The following is a 25,770-nucleotide window of genomic DNA, read 5'->3' as shown; positions in this document are numbered from 1 at the left end:
AGAAGATTCTATGCGCAAGGTTGTGGTGGCCAACCCTTCATCAGGATTCAAAAGCATATTGCAAGGCGTGTGATGTATGTCAACGAACAGCAAGCCATCGCAGAGGGATGAAATTCATTTGAATCCACAAATAACATTACAACCCTTCAAAAAGTGGGCAATAGATTTTGTAGGACCTATTCAGCCCCAAGGGAAGACATGCGCGAGGTACATTATCACTATGACAAAGTACTTGACTCGTTGGGCAGAAGCGTAGTCGGTGAAGGATTGCATGGGTGTGACTGCCACGAAGTTTCTATTTGAGCATGTATTGATGCGATTTGGATGTCCAAAGATTTTGATGAGTGATCAGGGTACGCACTTTCTGAACGAAACGATTAGCGCGCTGACGGAAGAATTTCAGGTGTATCACCAAAAGAGCACACCTTATCACCCACAGGCTAATGAGACAGTGGAGGCATTTAAAAAAGTGCTCAAAATCGTGCTGACCAAGGTTTGCAATGCTCAACGAAGTGATTGGGACCTACGCATACCTGCAATATTATGGGCTTATCAGACGACGTGCAAGAAGTTAACGGGACAGACACCCTTTAGGCTGGTATACGGGGTTGAAGCGGTAATGCCTATGGAATACATCGTGCCTAGTCTGTGCATAGTAGCACTCACAGGTATGACAGATCGCAGAGCCCTAGAAGAGAGGCTCGCGCAGTTGGATGAGCTTGAAGAAGAGATATTTTTGGTTGGATTTCACCAGCAGGTCCAAAAGCAGTGCGAAAAAGCATGGCATGACCAACATATTAAGCTGCGCACTTTTAAGGTGAATGACTTGGTGCTGTTGTATGACAGTAAGTTTGATAAATTTCTAGGGAAATTCAGAATGCATTGGCTGGGGCCCTATGTTATTAAGGAGATTACCGATGGTGGCGCGGTCCAGCTGGTTAAGTTGAATGGCGATCCCTTCCCAGGAAAGGTGAATGGCAGTCGATTGAAGCCATACACAGGTGGCCCAACCATCTGACTAGGCGATAGAAGCACATTCCTAGCACTCCAGGCAGTTGAAAGGAGGCATGGGACTATAAACTACACTACCTGGGTTGGGGAGCCATGCGATTTCAGGACTCCGCGAAGCAGTGAAGTGTCACAGGGTTCACGACAATGCGAAGATAGTTTCACTAGCACGCAATTCTGCCGGAAACTGACTGTTAAAGTCACTATTCACGATGTGATGGTTGGTTTGAGGTGAAAGGAGTGGGCGACAGGAATTTAAGGCAAAATTTATGGCTTAGATTCTTGAAAATTTACCGCCAATCTAGCATTAATGGGCCGAATGTGGGGGGAACGGTTGAAATTGAATTCAAAAGGCCCTATAAATTACAAGTGGCTATCCAGTGAAAAGCACTTGGCATTTTGAAAATCAAGTTGTTGTGCTATCATGTGTGTATGGACCTTACGAATTTTGAGGCTTTGAGAGCAAGTTCAGTGTTTGCGACATTGCCGAAGGAGATGCAGGACCTCTTGACTAGAATGTCTATACCTGAGGAAGTTGCACATGAAATTGCGGTAGTAGAAGCCCCAGAGAGCACCAGAGAAACAATTGAGGTCCCTAAATTACCTAGAACACTGAGACTTAAGAAGGATAAGTAGGCTATGATCCTAGTGCGCGTCTCACCACGAAATCCATAGAGGACCAAGCTCACCTTGCAGGAAAAGGGGATGACCATTAATTTGGAGGCTGATGAGGAGGAATCTGAAGAAATCCTAGTGGATGAGGAGGATGTGGAAATGGAAGCTGAAACCCGGGGTGTGGACCCTATTACGCGGTTACCCGAATATGTTCCTCCATGCAAGGGCAAAGCCAATGTACCAAAGGACATAGACGAGAGCAAGAGCTCCCTGCAAACTCTGTTTCTCCCAGATGATATTATTTTTGAGGGGCCGCACTTAGGGTGAGTTCCTGTACTGAAGTTTGAAGATTAGGACCTCGTGTATCATGAGAAATTCCCACATTTAGTGATTGAGTAGCTAATGCGTCGACGGATTGACGCGATGACTGGAACAATTGAATTGGAGCTGTGCACATGGTCCAATGGTGTAGTGAAAGTTAGGTTGCTAAACCTGCTTTGGGTGCCACATTAACACCGTGCCCCAGTGACCATCTTTGTCATCAGGCAACTGCTCTGCTTGGTGCATGATGGATGTTTGTGGCTAGCGGAGCCCATTCCCATCATATATCACTTGATTCATCGGATCACATGGCTACCTTACTTAGGGGAGGATCCAACCAATATATCAGAAGGAAAAGGTGGCAAGTTGGCCCTCATGGAAGCGATGAAGAAGAAGTTCAAGTTGGAGAAGAAGAAGCGGGGATATTCCATCTCCAACATTAACAACCCTATATTCAAAGTCGCAACACAAATTTTAGCAAGGAAGGTGATGTGGAAGTGTTGCACAGATGAGGTGCCTGCGCCTGTGGTTGCGCTAGCGGCCCAATGTGCTGAAGGAGTCTAGTTCAACTGGGTGAATTATCTATGCAGCGAGTTCCTTGCGAACTGTCGCAAGGCACGGGAGAAGGGCAAGACATTCCACTATGTGTGGCTTTTTCTCTTGATCGTACTGATGGCATGGGAGCTGCTTGAAGATAGCTAATTCCCTTCAGTCACGCCAGACCTTCCAGAGGAAATGGAGTACACTTTACTCTGGGCGACCAGGGACACACAATGAATAAAAGAAAGAAAAATCTTTTGGATCTTGATGGAGATGAATATTTAGATGGGGATCAATCGCAAGCCGTGGTTGTCGCCCACATTATACGCCAGTTTGCAGAGCTTTGCAGAGTTCAAATCAGATTTCCACCATGTCTTTATTAGGGCGCGGAAGGACCCTATGAAGTCATGGCATAACCTACCATATCTGGCGATTGATGATGTAATTTTCGTAGTCCTCGAGTTTGGCCGCCGGAGTGGCATGCTGCATAGATAATTCACCCAGTTGAACTAGACTCCTTCAGCACATTGGGCCGCTAGCACAACCACAGGCGCGGGCACCTCATCTGTGCGACACTTCCACATCACCTTCCTTGCTAAAATTTGTGTTGCGACTTTGAATATAGGGTTGTTAATGTTGGAGATGGAATATCCCCGCTTCTTCTTCTCCAACTTGAACTTCTTCTTCATCGCTTCCATGAGGGCCAACTTTCCACCTTTTCCTTCTGATATATTGGTTGGATCCTCCCCTAAGTAAGGTAGCCATGTGATCCGATGAATCAAGTGATCTATGATGGGAATGGGCTCCTCTAGCCACAAACATCCATCATGCACCAAACAAAGCAGTTGCCTGATGACAAAGATGGTCACTGGGGCACGGTGTTAATGTGGCACCCAAAGCAGGTTTAGCAACCTAACTTTCACTACACCATTGGACCATGTGCACAGCTCCAATTCAATTGTTCCAGTCATCGCGTCAATCCGTCGACGCATTAGCTGCTCAATTGTTCCAGACATGGTGGAAATCTGATTTGAACTCTGCAAAGCTCTAGAAACTGGCGTATAATGTGGGCGACAACCACAGCTTGCGATTGATCCCCATCTGAATATTCATCTCCATCAAGATCCAAAAGATGTTTCTTTCTTTTATTCATTGTGTGTCCCTGGTCCTCCATGCAGCGTAAGAAGGAAGAAACCAAGCTCCGAATGGCGCAACTGGTGGAGAAGCGTAGAAAGGAAGAAGTAGAGGCTAAGGCCCAGGTAGTGCGTGACACCATGAAATTGGTGGAACAACATCAAACACGAGGAGAAGAGTGCGAAGGACAAAAGTCACCTTCGCTCGAGACTCAAGAAGAAACAAAGACAGAACAAGGTGGCGCAGACCAACAAACGACATCCACCCAACTCAAGCATTTGTGATCGCGAGAGTGCCATGAAAGAAAACCAAGGCATCAAAGACATTCTTCAACCCAATCACCCTCACTAAGGGGGATTTGCATGATATTGGAGAAACGGTGAGGGATATCACCACGGAGGACCTCCAACAATTCGAAGAGTAGTAGTAGTTGGTATTGGGGGCTCTCCGGACAGAGCTATAGGAGTCGTAGGTTCGCACTCCACAGGCTGGCATAGTGTCCACTAGGCTCGCGATCGCCACTTCAGCTGCCGAGGAGATGTTGTGCACAAGGGTGACCAGCATGATAGTGCTACCAGATGGGGCACTCACTATAGAAAAGGAGGACAACAAGCCCACAACTAGGAGTCTGAAAGGGGTAGGACTAAATAGCTCCCTCGGGAGATGATCTACCACTTGTAGGATGGAGTCACTGTGGAACTCAGGGCTCGGGAGAGTCGCGCTCCGCAGGTGATGAGTGATGAACTCATCAACATCTAGAAGTTGGGCTTGCAACGCGACAAGGTAGTGGATTAGAACAAGCAAATAATGCAGGTAGTGGAGGAAGCCTACCGAATGGTCCTATATTTGGAAATTTAGGTAGAAGAACTGGTAGAGGCGTGCGTCCTCAAGTTCGTCACAGGGGTGCGTGATGCTCAAGCAGAGATGACACAGGTTTAGTTGGATCTGAACCTCCAGATTGTAGAATTGTAGTTTTGGGCTCAACCCTCAACTCCAATAGAAATCATGGAATATGGTACCACCGCTGTTACAATAACAATAGTGGCGGTGGATAGTGCAGTAGTAGACTACATGCATCTTTTTGAATAGACATTCGAGGTCCTCACCACCCTTCAGGAGGATTCAAATGTAGGGCGCCTGGAGATAGAGGTGCATGAGCTACAACAAACATATGATGAGGTCAAAGGGACCACGCAGACGGTTTCCCTTACACAGAGGCTCACATGGATGCAGGAGGCAAAGGCGCTCAAGGAACAGGTGGATTCCACTCGGCATAAAGAAGCAGTCTTAAAAGCGTGCCTACATCCATGGATAGACGAGTCTTATGCAATCACAACCTCCATTGAAGGAAAGCTTGCGCTACTACAGGTAACTCAACAGAAGATTCAAGGCAGCAGTTCAACAACAGTCACCGAGTAGTGCGTGGAAGAAGTCTAGTAGGTGGCCGCTCAGTGCGCTGCCGAAGTTGCGGTGATTTAAATGGAGCTGGGGGGTCTTTGTGCTAAGATCTCCGTACCTATAGAGTGACTCGAGGGCAAGTCACGATGTTTGTGTTGGGGGCCTATTGGGTGTGGGATCCCCCAAGGGAAGTTTTGGGGTTAAAAGCCCATATTTTGGTCATAATTTTGTAGTCCAAGTGTAAAGACTCTACATTTTGTGGTCGCGGAGCGTGTAGATGTTAAAGAGTCATAGGGCTGTCTGCCCTTATTTTGGAAATGTTATGTTGGTTGTAAAATATCTACCCATGACCCACAGACCATGGGATTGTATAAATAGAGCTAAGCTCTAAGTAGTTAGGGGAATCAATCAATCAAGAAAGATCGAACGTGTATGAGAGATAGATCTGAAGTAGAAGTCTAAGTCTTGGGTCGTAGTGTAGATAAAGGCTCTGCAGCTGAGTGTGTAGAGGCCTAGAAGTCCGCAACTGAGAGCACAGGGTAGGTCAAGTCTGTAATGGTTTGGAATTATCAATAAAGAGAAGTATTCTACAATTTATGCATCTTTATTTCCTGTTTATGCATATGGTTATATTGGGTATGAATTTCACTTATAATGCTTATATGATGCGTGAATATATGTAATTGTGTTGGTTAAGTGAATGCAAGTAAGAACATCTATTTACGTGAAGATAACTAAGATCTGTTAATAAGACAAGTAAGATACTTAGCGTAGTTTGGGAAATATCGCAGCTCGCTGCCCTAGCAGCGCGAAAGTATATTAGCCCCAGGTTAGGGATGCATGAAAGCCAATTGTACCCTTTCGTGAAGGTATTGAAGGGTGGAACAGAGGGCTAAGAAAACTGTGCAAAGGTAGGTATAGCCAAAATAAATCGACATCACATCCATCTCAAGGGTGCGGAAACTTGGTTCCAACATCCTCCCATACTGCTTCGGGTGAGACTTCAGTCCACACTCCATGGGCTAATGCTGAAAGGGCCAGTAGTGTAGGGATTTTTTTGGCTAACTAACGCTGAACCTAGGTCAAACCCCCACAAGCCAACACCAACCAACAATATTTATCAATATGCAAATTTAAGTAATCATCCATGTATCAAGCATAATGTGTATCCATCAAGGGGATAGCAATATGTATCTAGAAAACCATGAGCTCATAGACATTTGTCAAGCTCTCTTGATACCATAAAAAAAGCAATTCTCAACCATGTGAGAGCCAATAACTATAGGAATCCTCATCCATAACTACACCATATGAAGTTTATGCATCTTTGAAGGCATGATGACAGAAGCATAAAAGAAATGACACTTATCAAATAATGAAGTTGTGTACTCAAGATTTGCTCTTCTCCTTGTCCTTATGAAGATCACCATGTAAGAAACATACCATAAATGCATCATCAAAAAGATTCATCCATAATCATCCATAAATCTGATCTGAATAATACCTATGTGGCTCAAGAAATATAAGTATCATCTGAGAATTCATCATAGGCAACTTATGACTGCAACATATCATGATGTATCATTTAAACACTTCAACAACATAAGCATCCTCACCATTGATAAGAATCATTATGTACCAAAGACTTCTAAACATAATGCCAACAATGCATTATTAGGAGCATAACATATTCTCCCCCTGAACCTGTGCCAACTATTCATTATCAGATCTGATCGTTGCAAATATCCGTAAGAATCATCGAGGAATCATCATCAATTAGATATACATCAAGTCATCAACAACTTATGAGGGTCAAAATCACTTCTAAGTAACATTCTCAGGCTGTAGTCATCAATCATCTACAAAGAAAAGATAATTGATAATTGTCTGAACCCTATCAGACCCCTTTTCTGAGTGTTTCCCACTGCTTCTTCATCAAACCAACATATACGCGACTGAGTAGCTTTGAACTCACGTATATACACGACTTTTCTTCAAGATAACTACGTATGAGAATTAGAACACTGAAATTTCATACTTTTAGTTCCTCCTGAGTCTGTTCTGTCTGTATACTGAGCTATGCCACATATTTTTTATTGTACTTCCTTCTTCTTCCATACCTTGGAGTGTGATGATGTTTTCTCCTTTTGGTATGTTGGCCAAAATTTTCTCCTGCATTTTTTTACTATATGCCCAAAATTGTTACAAGCATAAAATATTATATGTTTCATATTCCTTGTAAAGCAATCAATGGCTTTGTGACCAAACATATTCAAGAAAAACAATATCCCTTAAAATACCTAGAAGCTGATGATCTTTCTGTGTGACAGTTATTATCTTGAACCATTCTACTTCTGCATCTTGCTCCAACATGTCCAAAATTATGACATACAAAACATTCAACATTATTCATCAGAGGAAAGAACTGATTATCACTTCCATAGTTAGGAGTAAATGATTTTCTTTGAAGACTTTATTTCCTTCGTTGTTGATGGGGTTGACCTCTTATCTCCTTGTTGAGAATTTCAGATTTTGCATTAGATTTCCTTGCCTCATTTTGTGAGCTAGATTCACCTTCAATAGTTTCATGAAAAGCAAGACTAGATTTGATGATAGGAGACCTTTGACTACTAAGAATATTATCTGAAATCTTAGTACTATCTTGAAATCGTAACAGTTTATCCTTTTCTTCTAATTTACCTTTTAAGATATTTACTTCAACCTGATATTGTTCTTCCTTTTACAGATATTGCTTCTTCATGATTTCTTCAGCCTTTCTACCTTCTTCCACTTGTTGCCTTAATTTGAGAATCTCATTTTCTTGTTCTTCATCCGCTTGTAGTAGTTATTCATTCTGCTTATTTGAATTTTCAAGATCTTCTTTTAGAGAGACCATCTTAGCTTCAAAACTTTTATAGTAATTGGATCTTTCTATAAGTTTCTTGATTGTTGTATCCTTTTCATTTACTTCATTTCTTAATGATGTCACTTCAACCTGCAGCCTTTGACATTGATCTTCCTTTTCCTTGTACTACTTCCTTACTTTGTTTCCTTCCCCAACTGAGCTTTTAACCTGATAAATTCTTCTTTGTAGGCACATTCCCTTTTGTCAATTTGATTTTTTTATCTTTAATTATGTCTATGATCTTTTTAAATTCTGCCTCTATTTGATTTCTTTCTCTTTCACCCATAAGAGAAAATTCAGTTGTTTCACTGTCACATTCATTATCTTCAAATGAATAGAGAAATGTATCATCACAGGACAAAAAATTCGAACCTGATAATTCTTTTGCTTGTTCATCTTCATTATGAGGTGATTCTGAATCTGAAGAGTTGCTTCCACAAAATGGCCAATCGTTTCTCCAACTGTCACAGTTCCTTTGAGATGTCTTCTTCTTTTGAGGTGCTTTCTTTGTTTGCTTCTTTCCCATTGTTACTACGGATCTCCTTCAAGCGATCAAACTTATGCCAAAGAACCTGATCTGATACCAATTGTTGGGAGTAATAATGAGAAGGGGGGGGGGGTGAATTAGTATTTACAAATCAATAACTTTTTCATTTACATAATCAGATTTATATACGCTACTTCAGTGAAGGGAACTCACGTGTGCATGCAATTGTTCTTAAGGCAACCAACATATATCCAAAGAAATTATATTTCAGTTAATTCATCATATGTTGATATTTAATCAGTGAAACAATACTTTATTAAACTTTCAATAGTAACCATGTGCATTAATAATAGAATAAACCATCACACATAACTAACACACACGAACACCAAGATTTAAGGTGGAAAGCCAATGCGGGGGAAAAGCCACTTGCTGCTATTGCCTCTGTCTTCTTTTAATATAAAGAATAATCTATTTACAATATTGTACTGGTGCAGATTCATACCAGTACATAGGCACCCACCTGTAGAAGGCTACAACCTTCTCTCGTTCTCCAGCTTCTACTGGAAGGGAGATACAACCCCCTAGCTCTTGTACTAGCCGATATGTTTACTAGTACGTAGTTGCCAACCTACAAAAGGCTACAAACTTCACTCGTTCTCCAACTTCTACTGGAAGGGAGCTCCAACCCCCTAATAAAATCACTAGCCACTACTGGCAGGAAGCTTCGACTGCCTTACTGAAAGATCCAACCCTTAGTATCCTCCAGGGACCACATTTCATAAATTTTCATACTGGATACTCCTGGTGCACAACAACACACTATGAAGGCCACATTTCATCAATTTTTCATACTGGACCCCTCTGTAACATTGAAGCTCAAAATCAATCACCACTTCAATACAACCATCAAGTACATCTGCATCAAACAATCACTGAAACCAAATCATCAATCTATGATATAACTTAAACTGAATCATCAATCTCTAAATCAACCACAATTGAATCAATCAATCATTGAAACCTTTGACACATTGAATAAGAAAATCACTAAACCTTTGGCACAACTGAATCAACCATTCACTTAAAAACCCAATCAACCGTTACTTAATCAAAATTCAACCAATCAACTGGAACAAACATATCACTGTAACCAGTACACAAATATGAACCCAAAACACAGTAACAACAACCAGAACCAATTGTAACCTCAAAAATTATGTGTCAAAATATATACGCTTCTTTAATGAAGTCAACATGCGTGTATACGCTACTTCCTTTAACCCAACCTGCGTAACATAAAACTTCTGAATTAAATTTATACCAACCAATAATATTTTGAACATCTACTGTCAAATTATAGAGATGGATCACCCTTCTTTCTCAATCAATCAATCAACCAGACTTAATCTCCTTATATAATCAATTTTACTTTCAGATCTAAAGAAGACATCATTGAAAAACAACAAGATTGATTAGCTAGATAAGTCATCCCTGAACAACAAGCGTTTCTTCTACATACGCTACTTGGAATTGCCGAACCAACATGTATATGCACCTTCACGAAGGCGAACTAGCGTAGATATATGAAATTACTTACTTATAACTTCGCAGCCATTCCAGACTTCAGACATACCCAGATCATGAGATATAAAGGATAAAACATTCGTTAGCATTCAAATCTATCCTATCAATTATTAGATCGCATAATGATAAGTCATTATGATCCTGATCCATTATTAGATCTCATTCATCATCAAACACTTAGGTGCATACTTAGTTCAGATCAAGCAAAGCATCCGAAACCTATAACATTCATAATTGCTTTTGATATAACACTTCATAAGATATTCATTACTTGTGCACTTAGTCCTTTGATCTTATCCTCCTTATATAATTTTAGTCTTTCTCAATAATTAAGACCAAAAAAAAACTTAGAACCTGTGGTATTCATGGATGGAATCAAGCAACCGTTATTCTGCTCAATATTGTGGGTTAATACCATGGTATTGACCCTTGGTATTCTTTCACCTTAATTTCCTTAATTTTTCATCCCATACACACTTTTCCTCTTGTGAAAGTGCATGCATATGCGTACACTCTTTTTGTACAGTGAACCCTCTTGTATACACTCTTTTTGTACAGTGAACCCGTGTATACAACTTAACATACCTAAAAATGTCCTTTTTCTTCAACTTCTTGATTCTGATCTATAGTCCTTTGTTCCATCATCCTATTATTTTGTACCATTACTTTTTTTCCCTTTGAATAGACCTGTTATAATGTGATTTTCCATTGTACATTATTTCTAGACTGATTCCTTTGAACTGCCCTGCATTTTGTCACATATGTAAACACAACTACCATGCATTCTGTCACATCTAATATCTCTCTTGTAGATTCATCTAGTTACGTAGAGTCATCTAGTTACCATATACAAGTGAGTTGCTTTGCTACAAGTGGGTTGCCATCAAGTACAACATATGCATCATAATGCCAACAAAAGGTTGTAATATAGATAAGCATCCACAACTTCAACTTTGATTGCGACTGTTTTTCCCTCTATCTATATGGGAAATCATGCAGGATCCCATATGGAAGAAAACCCCTTCCATCAAATCCTTTCAAAGTGGTAGGTGATTGATTGATGGTTGGAGAACCTAAAGCTTTCCAAAAAACAATCAACATAATAGACGTAGAATCTCCTTCATTAACAACTGTTTGAAACACTCTAAGTTTAAAAAAAACTGGAATCTGGATTTCCAGTTTATGAGGGAGTCTCAGGATATGACACTCAAGATCGAAGATAATTAAGTTAGAATCCCATGGATCAGTAGCTCCTATAGATGACAATAAAATATTTTGTTGTGTCGAGCATGTTTTTAGCACTTCCAGAGCTGACATTGCGGAAGGAGACATAATTAGGTCTTCAACAATGTTGTAAATTTGTGCAACTCTAACATGTAGGTTGAAAGATGATTTTCGAAGAACGCCTTTGGGAGGCGGTCGGATCATCATGTGGGGATTTCGCTTCTCAATATATAATGGTTAAGAAGAAGAAGTAGGAATTGAATTGGAAGGTTGACCAAACGAACTATCCTCATTTCCATTTTCGACAGGACGCCTGGACCCGTAATCTTTGGATCTCGTAGCTACCAGAATTTCTTGCGAATACATCAGGATATCTTGCGATGTGGAAGAGGAAGAAGTGTTATGGAAAATCATTTTTCTGTCTTGAGAAGGAAATGGATCCTTTAGAATAGTGGGAGTTGGAGAACCTTTAATGAATTTAGAAACCTATGCCCAATGTGGGCTTTCCTTCGCATAGTGATTCTCATTGCAAATAAGGCAAGGATAGTGAAGTTTTCTGTTTTGCATCAGTAGGTTCATTTTAACAGGTTTCTCCTTTGAAGAATAATTTTGTTTCGATTTACCTTTACCCTTATTTTTATTTCTTGTCGATTTCGTCTTGTCGGTAGATGATTCTACATCGTTGATCTCAGAAATAGTTTCTGGAGGAAGGCTTTCAGATGGTGTATCTTGTATGGCCAAAGTTTGAGAATTTTTCTTTTTCCCCTTAGACTGTTGGCTAATAGAAACTATAGTACCATCAATGACATTAGAACCTAATCCTGTATGAGATGTAATGATTGGTTCACTCGTAGGGTGTGGTAAATTTGGGATTTTTCATACAAAGTTCCAGATTGAGTATAAACTAAGTGCAAATACTAGGCATGAGAAATTCCCTACTCTTCCATGATGACACCTCCCTTGGAAACATCTTCCATAATGACAGGAAGAAGTGACTTTATAAACCACTTAGCTAAAATCTAATTGGGAATGAAAACCTTGACTAGGCAACGTCTACGCCTCCATTCATGGATATGATATGAGATGTGAGTCAATTTTTATTGTTTTACTGAAGTCAATAATTTGGTACTAGTATCATAATCGATTGGTAACTGAAAGTGGGTCAAAAATGTTTTTTATAGGGAATTAAAGTTATGGAAAGAATCACGAGGTAGCTCAATGTACCATTTAGTTGTCGAACTGGTTAAAGTTTGTTGGAAAAGGTGTAGATAGATGGAATCATTGATCAAATAATTCGATGCACAAAAAAGATGATATGTCATGACATGATTGGATGGATCCTCTCCTAATTTTCCTTCAAATTTGGGTATGTCACTTTGTAACTTGGTAGGAATCGTCAGCCAAAAGGATAATAATAAATAGACTCGTTGGTTAACCAGGATAAATATGATAGATCTAGGGTTGCAATGAATGGTAACTGTCAGTTAGGGTCTTGTGGAAAAAATTGATAATATTGTAGGCTAAGACTAACCCCTGGAGGAAGATACCCAGGATATCCTAGAATAACCTGTGCAGTTGGAATTGGAATTCCACCAAGGTAGAAAGGGTGAACCATACTGGGTTGAGGTTGAACATGGACTTGATAAGTATGATCGGGGTAGGATTTACTCTAGAAAGGCTGAGCTTCACCCATTTGACCTAAGTAATATTTCCTCTATACAGGTTGCACTTGCAAAGGTTTATCTTGAAAAAATTGACTTTGGATAGGTTGACTTTGAATAAATTGACCTTGAAAAGGTGGTTTTTAGAAAGTTTGACCCTGGAAAGGAGGAATTTGAAAAACGTTTCCTTGAAAAGGTGGAACCTAGTAATCTTGACCTTGAAAAGGCAGGATTTGGAAAGCTTGACCTTGAAAATGTGGGCTTTGGAAAGCTTTACCTTGAAAATGAGAGATTTGAAAAGGTGTTTGCACTGTTCTGACAATGGGGTTGCCTGATAGGAATATGTGGTATAGACTGGACCATAAGAATAGCTTGATAAGCATAAACCTGCGGGATTGACTAAGTAGTATGAGGAAAAATTATTTGAGGGGTTACTGGAACGGTCATTTGTGATACTCTTGGAATAAGTGGTTGAGGAATACTTGGAACTAGCTATGAAACACTTGTTTGAATAGGGGTCTGTGGCAAACTCTGAATAGGTCATTGTATCAGTTGCTAAACAAGTGTTTGAGGAATTCCTTGAATAGGTTTTTGGACAATTGTTTGAGGAATTCCTTGAATAGGTTTATGGATAGTTGTTTGAGGAATCCCTTGAATAGGCTACTGGATAGGTACAACAATATATGGAATAGGTATTTGAGGAATATTTTTGCCAGTAGGTTGAACAGGTTGATAAAGTGGCACTTGTGGGGCACCTGCCATAATTTTCATTAAAAGCAGGATTCCAAAGAGTGCTTGTCCTGGGATAAGGAGTACCATATAAAGGTTGATCTACAACAGGTTGATCTAGGATGGGATAAGGTATACGACCATAAGTTTTGGTAAAAGGTTGACCCCCAGTAGTAGGTTGTCCTCTAGGTGGTTCCCCCCAAGCTAGTAATAAATGCCAGTCGGGGTTACTTGAATTACCAGAAACCATGTGAATATGTTGATCTGATGCCATAAACACTTCAAGCATGGAATTCATGCTCTGAATAGTAGACGTAGATAAACCAAATGATCAAGTAGATAGTTGGGGAGAAGAAGCAACTCTTGAAAAAGTCCTAGTAAGTGACTAGTATCCAACAGGAACTGATGGACCACCATACAAAAGTGATTTCGGGGAGTTGGTAAACATGGATGAATCTATAGGTTCACTTCCATTAGGAATTTCTGACATAATTACTTTTGGTGAATAAAAGGGAATGCGTGGCATGTTAGGATATTCCGACACATAGGAAATAATTAAGTACAATTTGGTCTAGTGTATAGTTAGGTAAAGTGTGTTTCTTTAGTATATACGTTTTATAGCGTACAATCCAATGGTCACGATATGTTCTAAACATGAAGTGATCTGACGGTTCATTCTCTCCTCGGTATTACCAACACTTGATTTGTGTCTTAGCACCCGATTGGTCCATAATATCTATTTAAAGAGCACAGAGAGTCATTTGTTAGGTGACCGTTCATGAGAGAATCTTATGGAAATTTTCTTTCTTTTACATTAAAAAATTTCCTGAAGTGGCCGTGTTGGCTCAAGCCGTGGAATATTTCCCTCTTTGAGGGTTTTAACCATGTCAAGAATATTGGTGTATTGATTTGTGATCTGTTTGTGAGTGGTGTCCTTTCATGTTCTATTTGAGGAACTTACCCTGTACATTCGTACATGGTATCAGAGATATTCAAAGGCCACATCCGTTGGTGATCCAAATTTGAAGCCGATACAAATGCATCCGATTTTCATTTCATAGATCTACTGTTTCTAACTGCTTTCGGGCCGAGTGGACTACTCTATTGTGTTTGGATCATCTGTTCCATGCGAAAAGATTTACGGTATCCCTAGTTATACCATTTTTAAGATTTGGAGGTATACAATCTTTATTTGTGGTTATAGTTATTTATATCTCTGTTTATTTTAGTTTATAGTCCTCTATAATTTTTTTTATTACCGGATCTATACCTTTCATTTCTGCGTATGCTCTTTGCCTTGCAACTCTGTGCAATCTAGACAAACGAGAAACAAGAAGAAGGTATTTCTCTCATGCGTATGCTCTTTTCAACTGCACCTTAGTGTGATACGGAAAATCAGAAAGATTGAGGAGAATATATAGTTTTTGGTAAAATTTGACTTTATGTCGTAAGGCTTGGATTACTTTTGCGTGTTCGTTTTGGTTTGTGTGGTTTTTTTGTTTTGTTTTGTAGGAAAAAAGGGGGTTTTCAAGTAAGCACACACTCCAAAGCTTCAGTGAGTAAAAAAAAAACCCTTCGTCTTTTCCAAAAATTACTAACATTTTAAACTAGCTCACTTGGTCCAAAGGTACTTTATGCGAATAGAGGTCTTGGGTTCAAGTCTTTCTTTTTGTTGAGTTACTTTTTTCAAAAAGCACATGTAGCTTATATTTTAAAGTTACTTTATGTAAAAGTGTTCTCACCCATTATAAAAGGTGAGTCACTTATAATCCTAAAGTCACTTGATCATTTATTTAAGTTACAATTTAGTGGATAGTTCATAAAAGTACCATTGTAAAAGTGACTTTCACTTATTTATAAAAGTGGGCCACATAAAGTTCTTTTTAAAAGTGACTTAATTAGATTAATTTTGGAAAGGAGGGGGGGGGTTGGTTAAATATAACATTACCATTCACTTCCCAACATTCACGTGGTTCGTCGACATCTTCAACAACTTTTCTTCAAAAAGACATAACTTCAACCAGAATTCCTTTTCAGAGCCATTTTTTTAATCAACCTAATTTTTTGAGATCTTTCCATTGGAACACTTGGTTTTAGCATCTACATCTTCAATTGTTTTCTAAAATGGAAAGTTCATGCTTAGTTATTCTTAACAACACCAACTACTTCCAATGGCTATCCTACATTTTGGATTTACTTAGAAGTAAAATTCTTTATAGAATAGCCTCATTCTAAGAGTCTAAACCTAAAGATGAAGATAAGAAAGCCAAATGGGAAAATGGGCAAGATCAAGCATGTGTGTTGATAGGGATGTCTATTTCTCTAGGCCTTAGATTCAATATCACAAAACTTGACACCCTTGATGAAGCAATGAAATAGCTCAATAAAGTTTTTGGAATTAAAAATGAAATTAGAGCCCATAAACTTGAAAATGAGTTGCTTACGTTGGACATCAATAATTTTTCTTCCATTGAAGATTTTTTGTCCAAGTTCAAGACCTTTAGACTTCTCTTGGAAGGTGTTAAGCTTAAGAAAGAAGATGGTAGCCTTATCTATTCCATTCTTACTAAGTTAGGACTAGCCTACTGTGTGTTTGTTTCCACCTTCCATTCTACTAGAGAAGCCTTTATTTGTTAAGGACAAGACTACAAGTCCCCCTCTTTTGATGTCTTTTATGATTCTTTAATAAAAGAACAAGAAAAAATCTTACATCTTGGTCTTCTTAATACTAAAAACTCTTCTAAGAAAGCCTTAGTAGCCCAACAACAACCAAGTTCAAAGAATCCTGAGAAGAAACATCCTAAAAAGAATGGTTCTAAACCAAACAAATGTCCTAATCAATTTCAATCTCACAATGAAAGATCAACTCAACAAAATGATAAGGCAACTAAAAACAAAGGGAAGAATACTGATAGACATTGCAACTTTTGTAATCATGATGGCCACTTAGAATCCAAATGCTTTAAGAAGATTGAAGCCTTGGAAGCAACAATGAAGAAGCATAACATCCATTTGGAGCACTCTTCAACTTCAACTTCATATTCAGGAGTAACACTTTCTACATGTGGTTGTAAAGCATCTCGGCCTGGTTATGCACTAAATGTATCTTCTTCTTCTCATTCTCATGAGTGGCTCATTGATTCTAGAGCTTCTTATCACATGGCAAAAAACAAAGCCATATTTTCTTCTTTAAATGATTGTAACACCAAACATATATATGTTGGTGATGATAAATCTCTTAGCGTTGTAGGGACTAGAACTATTCATCTACACAATGGTCAATTTAATGATGTATTATGTGTTCCTACCTTATCCTAAAACCTTCTATATGTATATCAGATAACTCATTCAGGTGAATGTAAAATCGTTGAATTTTCACCTCATGATGTTGTACTTAAGGACCTAAGAGATCCTAGGCAGATTTTAGCTACTGGCATTGCTGATGATTCTACAAGGTTGTATAAGTTTAACAACTTCGGGTCATCAACTCTTCCCTCGGTATTTTTTGCTCATAATGATGAAGTGAGCAAACTTTGGCATGAGCGATTTGGTCATTTAAACTATTGCTCCCTTCAAAATCTATATAAAGAAAATATGGTGACAAGTCTTCCTATGGTATCTTGCAGAGATGGTGTTTATTCTGGATGTGTACTCGTGTTGTAGGGAAAAGTATCCGAATCAGATGACCCTATCCCACTCTAAGGGTGATAGTACCTCAGCAACAACTGTAAAGAAAACTACTTAAGGTTTACTTCTTTATGAAAGCAAAAGAGAGTGGATAAATGCACTAACCGTTGCCTTGCGCTTAATGTCGAATCCAAACTCTTCTTTATGGCCGCTTGCTCCCAGCTCTTTGCTCTTTTGCCGGCCCAGCTACAATGAGATCCTGCAAAATGACAAAGAAGGAGACTACAAGAGGCATGCAATCATAACTGATTCACGGATTAGCATAAACCAAATATACAATTATCACAAAACGTCATTGGAACAAATGCATATAGAAGAACCTCAATAGTTTTTATTAATGAAGAAGTAAAGGTTCTGAGAGTGTTACAACCATTGAAGGTCCTAATCCAGCAACACCTCCCAGCAGAAAGAATTTCTCCTCTTCACCTCCCTCAAGCAATCACCCAATAGCTCTATAGTGAAACCAACAGCATAGCATTACTTTGCACAAAATTCCAGCCTCTTGAGCTCATAGGAGAGAGCTCAATATATAGATGAATTGAGAAAGGATGAGTCAGCTTGCAACTGATGTGTAGCTGCCTTGTGTCCTCTCTCTCTTCAGTTAATCTTTAGTTGATCTTCAGTTCTTGAGTCCACTTGGAGAACCTTGCTTCCACTTGGAGAAACAGAGCCTCTGACTCATCACAAGGCGAAATCCCTGATCCAAGTGTCATTTTTGGAGCAATGACTCAGTGTGCCACTTGTCCCATCTCGCTCAGCGCAGGTGGCCTTTGTTCCACTTGCTTTGCAACGCAGGTACACCATGGAGGATCTGAGTTTCAGCGCAGAAGCCTAGTGGAGCACCTGCTTTGATTTCAGGATTGCTTGTTTTTGAGTGTTTTCAGGTGGAGAACTGATCTGAGAGCTGTTGGTTTGCTGACCTTGTTCCTCTAGGGGTAGGAACGTCATGTTTAGGGAAATTTGGATCCCTTGGATTATTGACAATTCATGCCTGTTGCTGTAAGGCACAAAATTGTCTATAACAGATGCCCCCTAAAGTATGAGGTCGTTTATCGGGTGAAATGCTTTATTGAGAGGATCCGAAGTTCATTCAATCTGCTGAGAAGTGTCCTGTAATAAGATACAATACAATACATTATTTTTCATACATTTTCATGATCTAGCTGAGGCGGGCATTCCCATGCTCAGCTTTATAAATACATTTTCGTACATAGAACAAACGATCGTCTGATTGTAGACCGATAATTCTCTGCTGAAATTATCATCCTTTGAGAAGGATGATCATCTGCTGTAATGATGTACATATCAAATGTCTTTATGTCCTGAATATATATCGCAGCCCGGAGGGATGAAACTAGATCCGGGGTCTTCAATCTCTTCCGATCTTCACTCGACGTACAAGTCGATCCATGTGAGAATTTCTTGAAGTCGAACATGGAAAGACATCGCTTGATTACCGGTCAATGATGTGAACCGTTAACAAGCGCGAGAGGAATCACCGATAAGGATGATGACCCTCAAGGTACGGCAGTACAATTCACATGGTGGGAATAAAGGACTTGGCGTCGACCACCATGCAAAATCTTCTGGTCGAAGGTCATTGATGTATACCTGTCGCCGGAAGTGAGAAACTTGCCATTGAGGCATGCAAGCTTCAAAGTACTGAAGGGGTTGTTCCTAGATCAACTCCTTGGATAATGAGCTGATGTCGACAAGGAGCGATCCGTCAAAGGAGGGCCTTAATAAATCCCACATCAGTGACACGGAACGGAGCTAGTGATTGTGATGAGGTGAAAACAAACTGTGATGTATGATTTAGGGTGGCGGCCATGAAGTGGATGAAGGATAATGTATGGCAGTGGATGGGACACGGTTGACTCTTTGCAGAACCACATCTCTTGAACATATAACGACACTGATGTGATGGATTGGTAGCATTACCCCAATTGTGGATGGTGTGGCGAGGACCATGGTTATGAGACCGGTGAATGAAACAACCCAACCCGATGTGATACGGAGGACAAAGTGTCATGTTCAAGAGCGACTTGCTACCATTAATGCTGTGAGGTTCTCCCAATTTTTCCCCAGTCATTGCTGACCAGTACCTCTTTATTTTTGTCAAGCTTGAGGAGGATAACATATGCTTGTTCTATAACCTGCCCTTCGGGCAAGCCCATCGCTATGTTTTAACGAGCCTAGCGATAGGGAAACTCGTTCTCGTCTAAAGACAAGTTTGTCGCTATTTAATCATTTTAACGAGTCTAACGACAAGGAAAACTCGGTCCTTTTCATTTTTAGAGAGTCTGAAAAGGTACGGAAAGTTAACTCCAAAATTCCTTTTTCGTCATCTAATCCCTTAAGTCCGAAAGAGTATAAAACAATACAAAAGGGATGAATTTTCGATTTCTTTAACGAGCCGAACAAAACAAGCGCTCGATCTTTTTGTGCAATAATCCCTCAGGTCCAAAAAAGATTAAAATCTAGAGGAGGGATAGCTCTTCCGGTCCTTTTAACGAGCTAGAAGGCCAAAACTCGGCAAACTTTTCATATTTTACGAGTCAGTGAAAAGAGCTCAAAGAAGACTCGTCTTTTGAGGAACGAGTGATAAACAAGGATAGCAGCAGATTCCAGGTACAGGTTGGAATTTTCCAATCACGGCAGTGTCACAAGGATGGCTAAGTGAAATCACTCTTCGCAGCTGTTCCTCAAAATGGGTAAACAAACATATGGAGATGAACGATTGGCCAAATGAACGGATGGAGGTGATGGCATATAAACACGACCAAGGGCTTTTAATATGGCTGTCAAAGGTTACATTTCTCAAGGTTATTTACCGGTTCATTTTTTCTGGATGAGCTTGAACTGTAGGGAAAGATTGCTCACAATTTATGTTTATTTTTTAACGAGCATGAACTCTGTACAAAAACTGCTCGAATTCTTGCGTTTATTTTTTAACGAGCATGAACATTGCTAAAACTGCTCGATGATGCCCCCAGCATAATAATGCAGACGAGGCATATACCCCCTAAACTTTAAGGGGCAGTTCATTTTTTAACGAGCTTGAATGCGTTCAAACCTTGCTCAATCTTGATGCCTCCAGCATAAAGAATGCAGACGAGGCATATGTCCTCTAAACCTTAAGGGGACATTTCATTTTTTAAATGAGGTTGACATCGTAAAGAACTATCCTCTTGACTCCTTATTTCATTTTTTAACGAGGTTGACATGATATAAGAACTATCCTCGTAACTTTTAGATCCATTAAAAATAGAAGGCTTCATATTCCGTTGCACCCATCTCCGTAAGATTACTCGGCGGTGGTGGGGCAAAAGTACCCATTAAAGAAGGGCCTTTTAGGAAAATTACTCCGATATATTGGAGAGGATGATTGCCTCCATGGATCGTTGGAATGCTTCTCGTGTTGGATGGTGGCACAACTTTTGTCGAAGTTGTTGTCGAACTGCCTGATCGACTTTTTCTCTCACCATTCAACGACTGTGAATTCCCATGGCTTTTGTTTAATGTTGAAATTAAAGCATCATCTTGGCGCTTAAAACTTGACAACATCATAACTTATGATGGGGAAGCATCTCCACTGTCAACCAGATTCTGACTTGGGTCGGGAAATGGATCAGTCAACACGGCTGGAGTGTGTGGGTTCTTTACGAATCTTTTAAACTCAGCTTTGTACGGGCAATCTGCCGTCCAATGATCATCGTCACATATGTGACATCTCCTAGGTGTTTTCTCCTTTCTACGAGGAGTTTTTCGAGGAGATGACTTTCTTTGATCTTTCTTCCCTTCGTTTTGATTCTTCTTGATTCCTGGTTGATTGGTTTCTTTGCCCTTATCTGTCGATACGGCATTTACTTCCGAAGCAAGAACTTCTTCATGCGCATTTTGATTTGAATCCTTACGGGCCTTCTTTTGATGGGTCCTTTTCGGATTTGTGTTTGCCGTGCCAATCATGCCATCGCCGGCATGAGAGTCACTATTTGATTTAGGAGGAGGAGGGATTGAAAACTCTGGTCTAGGGGCGTCTGGTATTTTGTCATAGAGCGTGCCGGACTGAGTATATACTAAGTCCAAATATTGTGCGCGAGCGATAACCTGCTCTTCTGTTACGACTCCCCCCTTTGCCACATCTTCCGTTATGGCCGGAAGTAATGACTTTATGAACCACTCAGCTAAAAGCTGATCAGGGACGTATGTTTTAACCATTCTTCGTCGACGTCGCCACTCATGTATATGATCTGATATATGAGTTGCGGTTGTCTGTTTGAAGTTAGTCAATATCTCTGTTCCTGTTTCATACCTTATTGGTAATTGAAAGTGGGTTAAGAATGTCGTGGCAAGGGAGCTAAAATTGTCGGACGAAGCTCTTGGCAATTCTATATACCATTTTGCCGCTGGACCTGTCAATGTCCTCTGAAAGAGGCGAAGCCGTATCGAATCCTCATTTAAAGTGTTCGACGAACACCATAGATGAAATGTCATCACATGATTCGACGGGTCTTCACCCGGATTTCCATTGAATTTAGGAATGTCAGATGGAAGTTTGTGCGGAATCACTGGCCACCATGGGGCTTAAGCAATTGGATCATTAGTTAACCGATGTAAATCAGGCAACTCTAAAGTCGCCACGAATGGTAACTGTTGATTCAAGTTAGGTGAAGCGTAACCAGGATACGATGGAATCGCCTGAACAGTCGGTCTTTGCATACCAGCATAATGGAGTTGATGCTGGTATGATTGATACGGTTGATGGACTTGACCACTATAAAGTGGTTGATTTTGACCATTTTGGATATATGGTTGTCCAGTATTCGCAAAGATTTGCTGTTCAGAACCTTGGTACACTTGTTGGAATTGTGGCTGTTGGTATTGCACTATCCACGGTTGTGTTACCATGGGTTGTTGCGCTACACTAACCATTGGACCAAGATGTGGGGTAGTTGTACCCGATTGTACTTGTGTCGCCCCACCAGTAGGCGATTGTGGTTGGGTCGCCGGGTCAAGGGGCTGTTGCATGAGAACCTGAGAAATCTGAGGTTGACATACAACAGGCATCGTTTGAACTTGCGACACGGTTACAATAGCCGGTGTAGTTGGGATGTTCGTCACAGGTACACACTGTTGCATGGAATATACAACTCTTGGTGGCTGGGTTAGCATAGGTACCCAGCTACTCGTTGCAATTCCACCATAACTTGAATAAGGTTGAGAACTCCCGTATGGGTACCCTCCCGGAGGGGGTAATGAAAGGGCACACTGCCCCCCATACGGTGGTAATCCAGAACTCAAGGCAATTGATTGTCCTGGAGGACTGGATGGCCTAATTAGATTCCCAAAAGGGTCAATTTGATGAGTCTCACCATAAGAGTTACCAGACATTACTCCGGAACAAACAGGAACAGACCATACTGTCGAGATAGTCTCTTGGTGGACTCCTTCCAGCGATTGAGAGCTAGTTGGGACAGATGGTATGCCGGCGAACATTGTTGGATTTGCAGCAGGTAATTCTGCCGTCGCCGCGTCATTTGACACAGTCCTAGATGTCGACGGTTGTTCAGACATTTTAAGTCTATCCAATTGATCGCCTAGTGATTCTACAGGAACTTCCACTGGTGATGGACAAACTTCTGTTGTAGCAGGAAATAGAGTGACCCCTACTCCAAAATGAGTTGGAGTGGATACTTGCGGTTCCTCTATAATTTCCTCTATCGCAATCAGACTAGGTGGAAGAGGAAGACCGTCAGGTCCGTAAAAGATTTCCGGTGCCGAAGAAGGGGTTGTATCAACAGTGACAGATGTTTGAGGGACAAAACTCTCTGGACCAGTTACAGATGGAACTGGTTCAGTTATACAAGTATTTGCCCCCAGACTAGGATCAGTATTACTGTCCTTCTGTGGCGGTTGAACTTCTTCTATAGAGGCAGGGTTTCCGGAAATGTTTGGAGTAACCAGAATCTCAAATGTTGTCGGAACACTTGTTCTAACTTTTAAAGGAGATTTTGAACTGGTTCGACGAGCTCGCTTTGTCCGGATTGTTTTCGATTCCGGAGACAAAGATGGTTGACTCGCAAGCCTCCGAGAACGACGGATATTCAATTGACTTTCTTCCATGATTGCGGATTACTCGATCAACTAAAATATAAAGGGGAAATTTGTGTTTCCGGTTTGAATGAATTTTATTAGACGCTTTTAAACATAACTTTGCTTTTTCATGTTTTAAGAGTCGAGAAAAAGCTAAAGACGACTCTAGTCTCCTTTGATGTATTAACGAGCCCGAAGTGACAAATGCTCGGTCGGACCTTTTCAGTTATAGAGTTTGAAAAGAGCCAAAAGAAACTGCTCTGGAGATCTAGGCAGAGGGTGTGCCAAACCTTTCGCGAAACCACAGAATACGTTTTACGGTACGGGTGGTCGATCTTCGTGAATGCTGTGTTCACTGCATCGCGATCAGTAGGGCGGCCGACATGGCTTCCTAAGGATAAAGGATGATTGCCTATATGGGTCTCCCAATATATACGCGACGGTACGTGGGAGCACAAGTCCGTATTAGTGCCACCGACTCTCAGGAGGAATCACCCACCTTCGTAGAAATCGACAGTCACTATGTTTAACGACGCCGGAACACGTCTCTACCTAGACCTCTATGTGTTTGCGTTATGTTTCAAATGCGTTGTTAGGTTCATTCAGTATATTTTAAGTTGATCTTTTTAAAGTTTGCCTTTCAAGGTTCACCACGAGATGTATATGACAAATTCCTAAATGCAGCCTAAGATGAGAAGCAAGCTTTTTCAAATCTTTTTGACTGATGAAAATCTTAACTACTGAGGGAGAAGAAAGGCAAATTCTTTTCACACAATTCATACAGTACAAACTAATGCACTTTCTCCTAAATCATCATGCAAACTTTTTCCAATGCAAAATGCACAATGCATGTATTTTCTTTTCCCTTTCTTAATGTTGATTGGTTACAAAAAGAAAGTTGTTATATAACTTTGATTTTGATTTAAAGCGAAAACAAACAAGTTTGTCCAAAATCAAAAGACACCTTAAGATTTACCTGTTTAATCACTGGAAATGCATAAAATCAAACCATAATGACGAAAGTAAAATGACTAATCAGCTATGGACAGCAAACAAGCTAACTCTTTAGACCAGCAAAATGCCTAACACAGGTTCAGATCTAAGAGGCCAAAATCAAGACTAGTTTACTCTTCGTTATGGGAAATTGTAAATGAGTAAGAAATACAAAAGAACAAGTACAATTTCGTTATATAACAGAGGCAGAATGATGGCAAGTAATGTTGGTTTCAGAACAGGTGCAAGACTGGTAACTGGCAGCCAAAATCTATAGTGAAAACAGGCAAGAGAAAAGGAGGAAACCCCAACAGCACTAGGCAAAATTGGGCCAACGCAGGTGCTGCACAGCCAGTCTGGCTCTCAGCGCAGGTAGCCCCTTCGGGACCTGCATTGCAAAGCAGGTAGCCTGTGTACTACCTGCTTTGGAAAACGAAAGTTGCGTTTTCACAGTTTCCGGGTCACAATTTTCTAAAAAATGCACAGTTTTTGCTCAAATTAGAAGCAATCAGTCAAGCACACTCAAAGGGATGATTAGGAGGATGAAAAGCTATCACTAAGAGCTTACAAGGATCCTTGTAGATCAGCTCTTCAAATCATGAACATGCTCAGAAATGAGCTAGAGTAGCTGCCTTCTACTTCGCTTTTGATATAGTCAAAAGCTTTTCGATTTGGTACTCTTTTGTTCAGGAAATGAATAGCAAAATACTACAAACAATCAAACAGATACGATCCCTAGCGGAGTCGCCAGTTTGTTGTAGGGAAAAGTATCCGACTCGGATGACCCTATCCCACTCTAAGGGTGATAGTACCTCAGCAACAACTGTAAAGAAAACTACTTAAGGTTTACTTCTTTATGAAAGCAAAAGAGAGTGGATAAATGCACTAACCGTTGCCTTGCGCTTAATGTCGAATCCAAACTCTTCTTTATGGCCGCTTGCTCCCAGCTCTTTGCTCTTTTGCTGGCCCAGCTACAATGAGATCCTGCAAAATGACAAAGAAGGAGACTACAAGAGGCATGCAATCATAACTGATTCACGGATTAGCATAAACCAAATATACAATTATCACAAAACGTCATTGGAACAAATGCATATAGAAGAACCTCAATAGTTTTTATTAATGAAGAAGTAAAGGTTCTGAGAGTGTTACAACCATTGAAGGTCCTAATCCAGCAACACCTCCCAGCAGAAAGAATTTCTCCTCTTCACCTCCCTCAAGCAATCACCCAATAGCTCTATAGTGAAACCAACAACATAGCATTACTTTGCACAAAATTCCAGCCTCTTGAGCTCATAGGAGAGAGCTCAATATATAGATGAATTGAGAAAGGATGAGTCAGCTTGCAACTGATGTGTAGCTGCCTTGTGTCCTCTCTCTCTTCA

The sequence above is a fragment of the Pinus tabuliformis genome, chromosome 8 (assembly GCF_031772625.1).
Source record: "Pinus tabuliformis cultivar Carrire ecotype Pingquan chromosome 8, CPIR1, whole genome shotgun sequence".
In the NCBI taxonomy this organism is placed as follows: Eukaryota; Viridiplantae; Streptophyta; class Pinopsida; order Pinales; family Pinaceae; genus Pinus; species Pinus tabuliformis.
Note: the sequence above shows the minus strand (reverse complement) of the source record.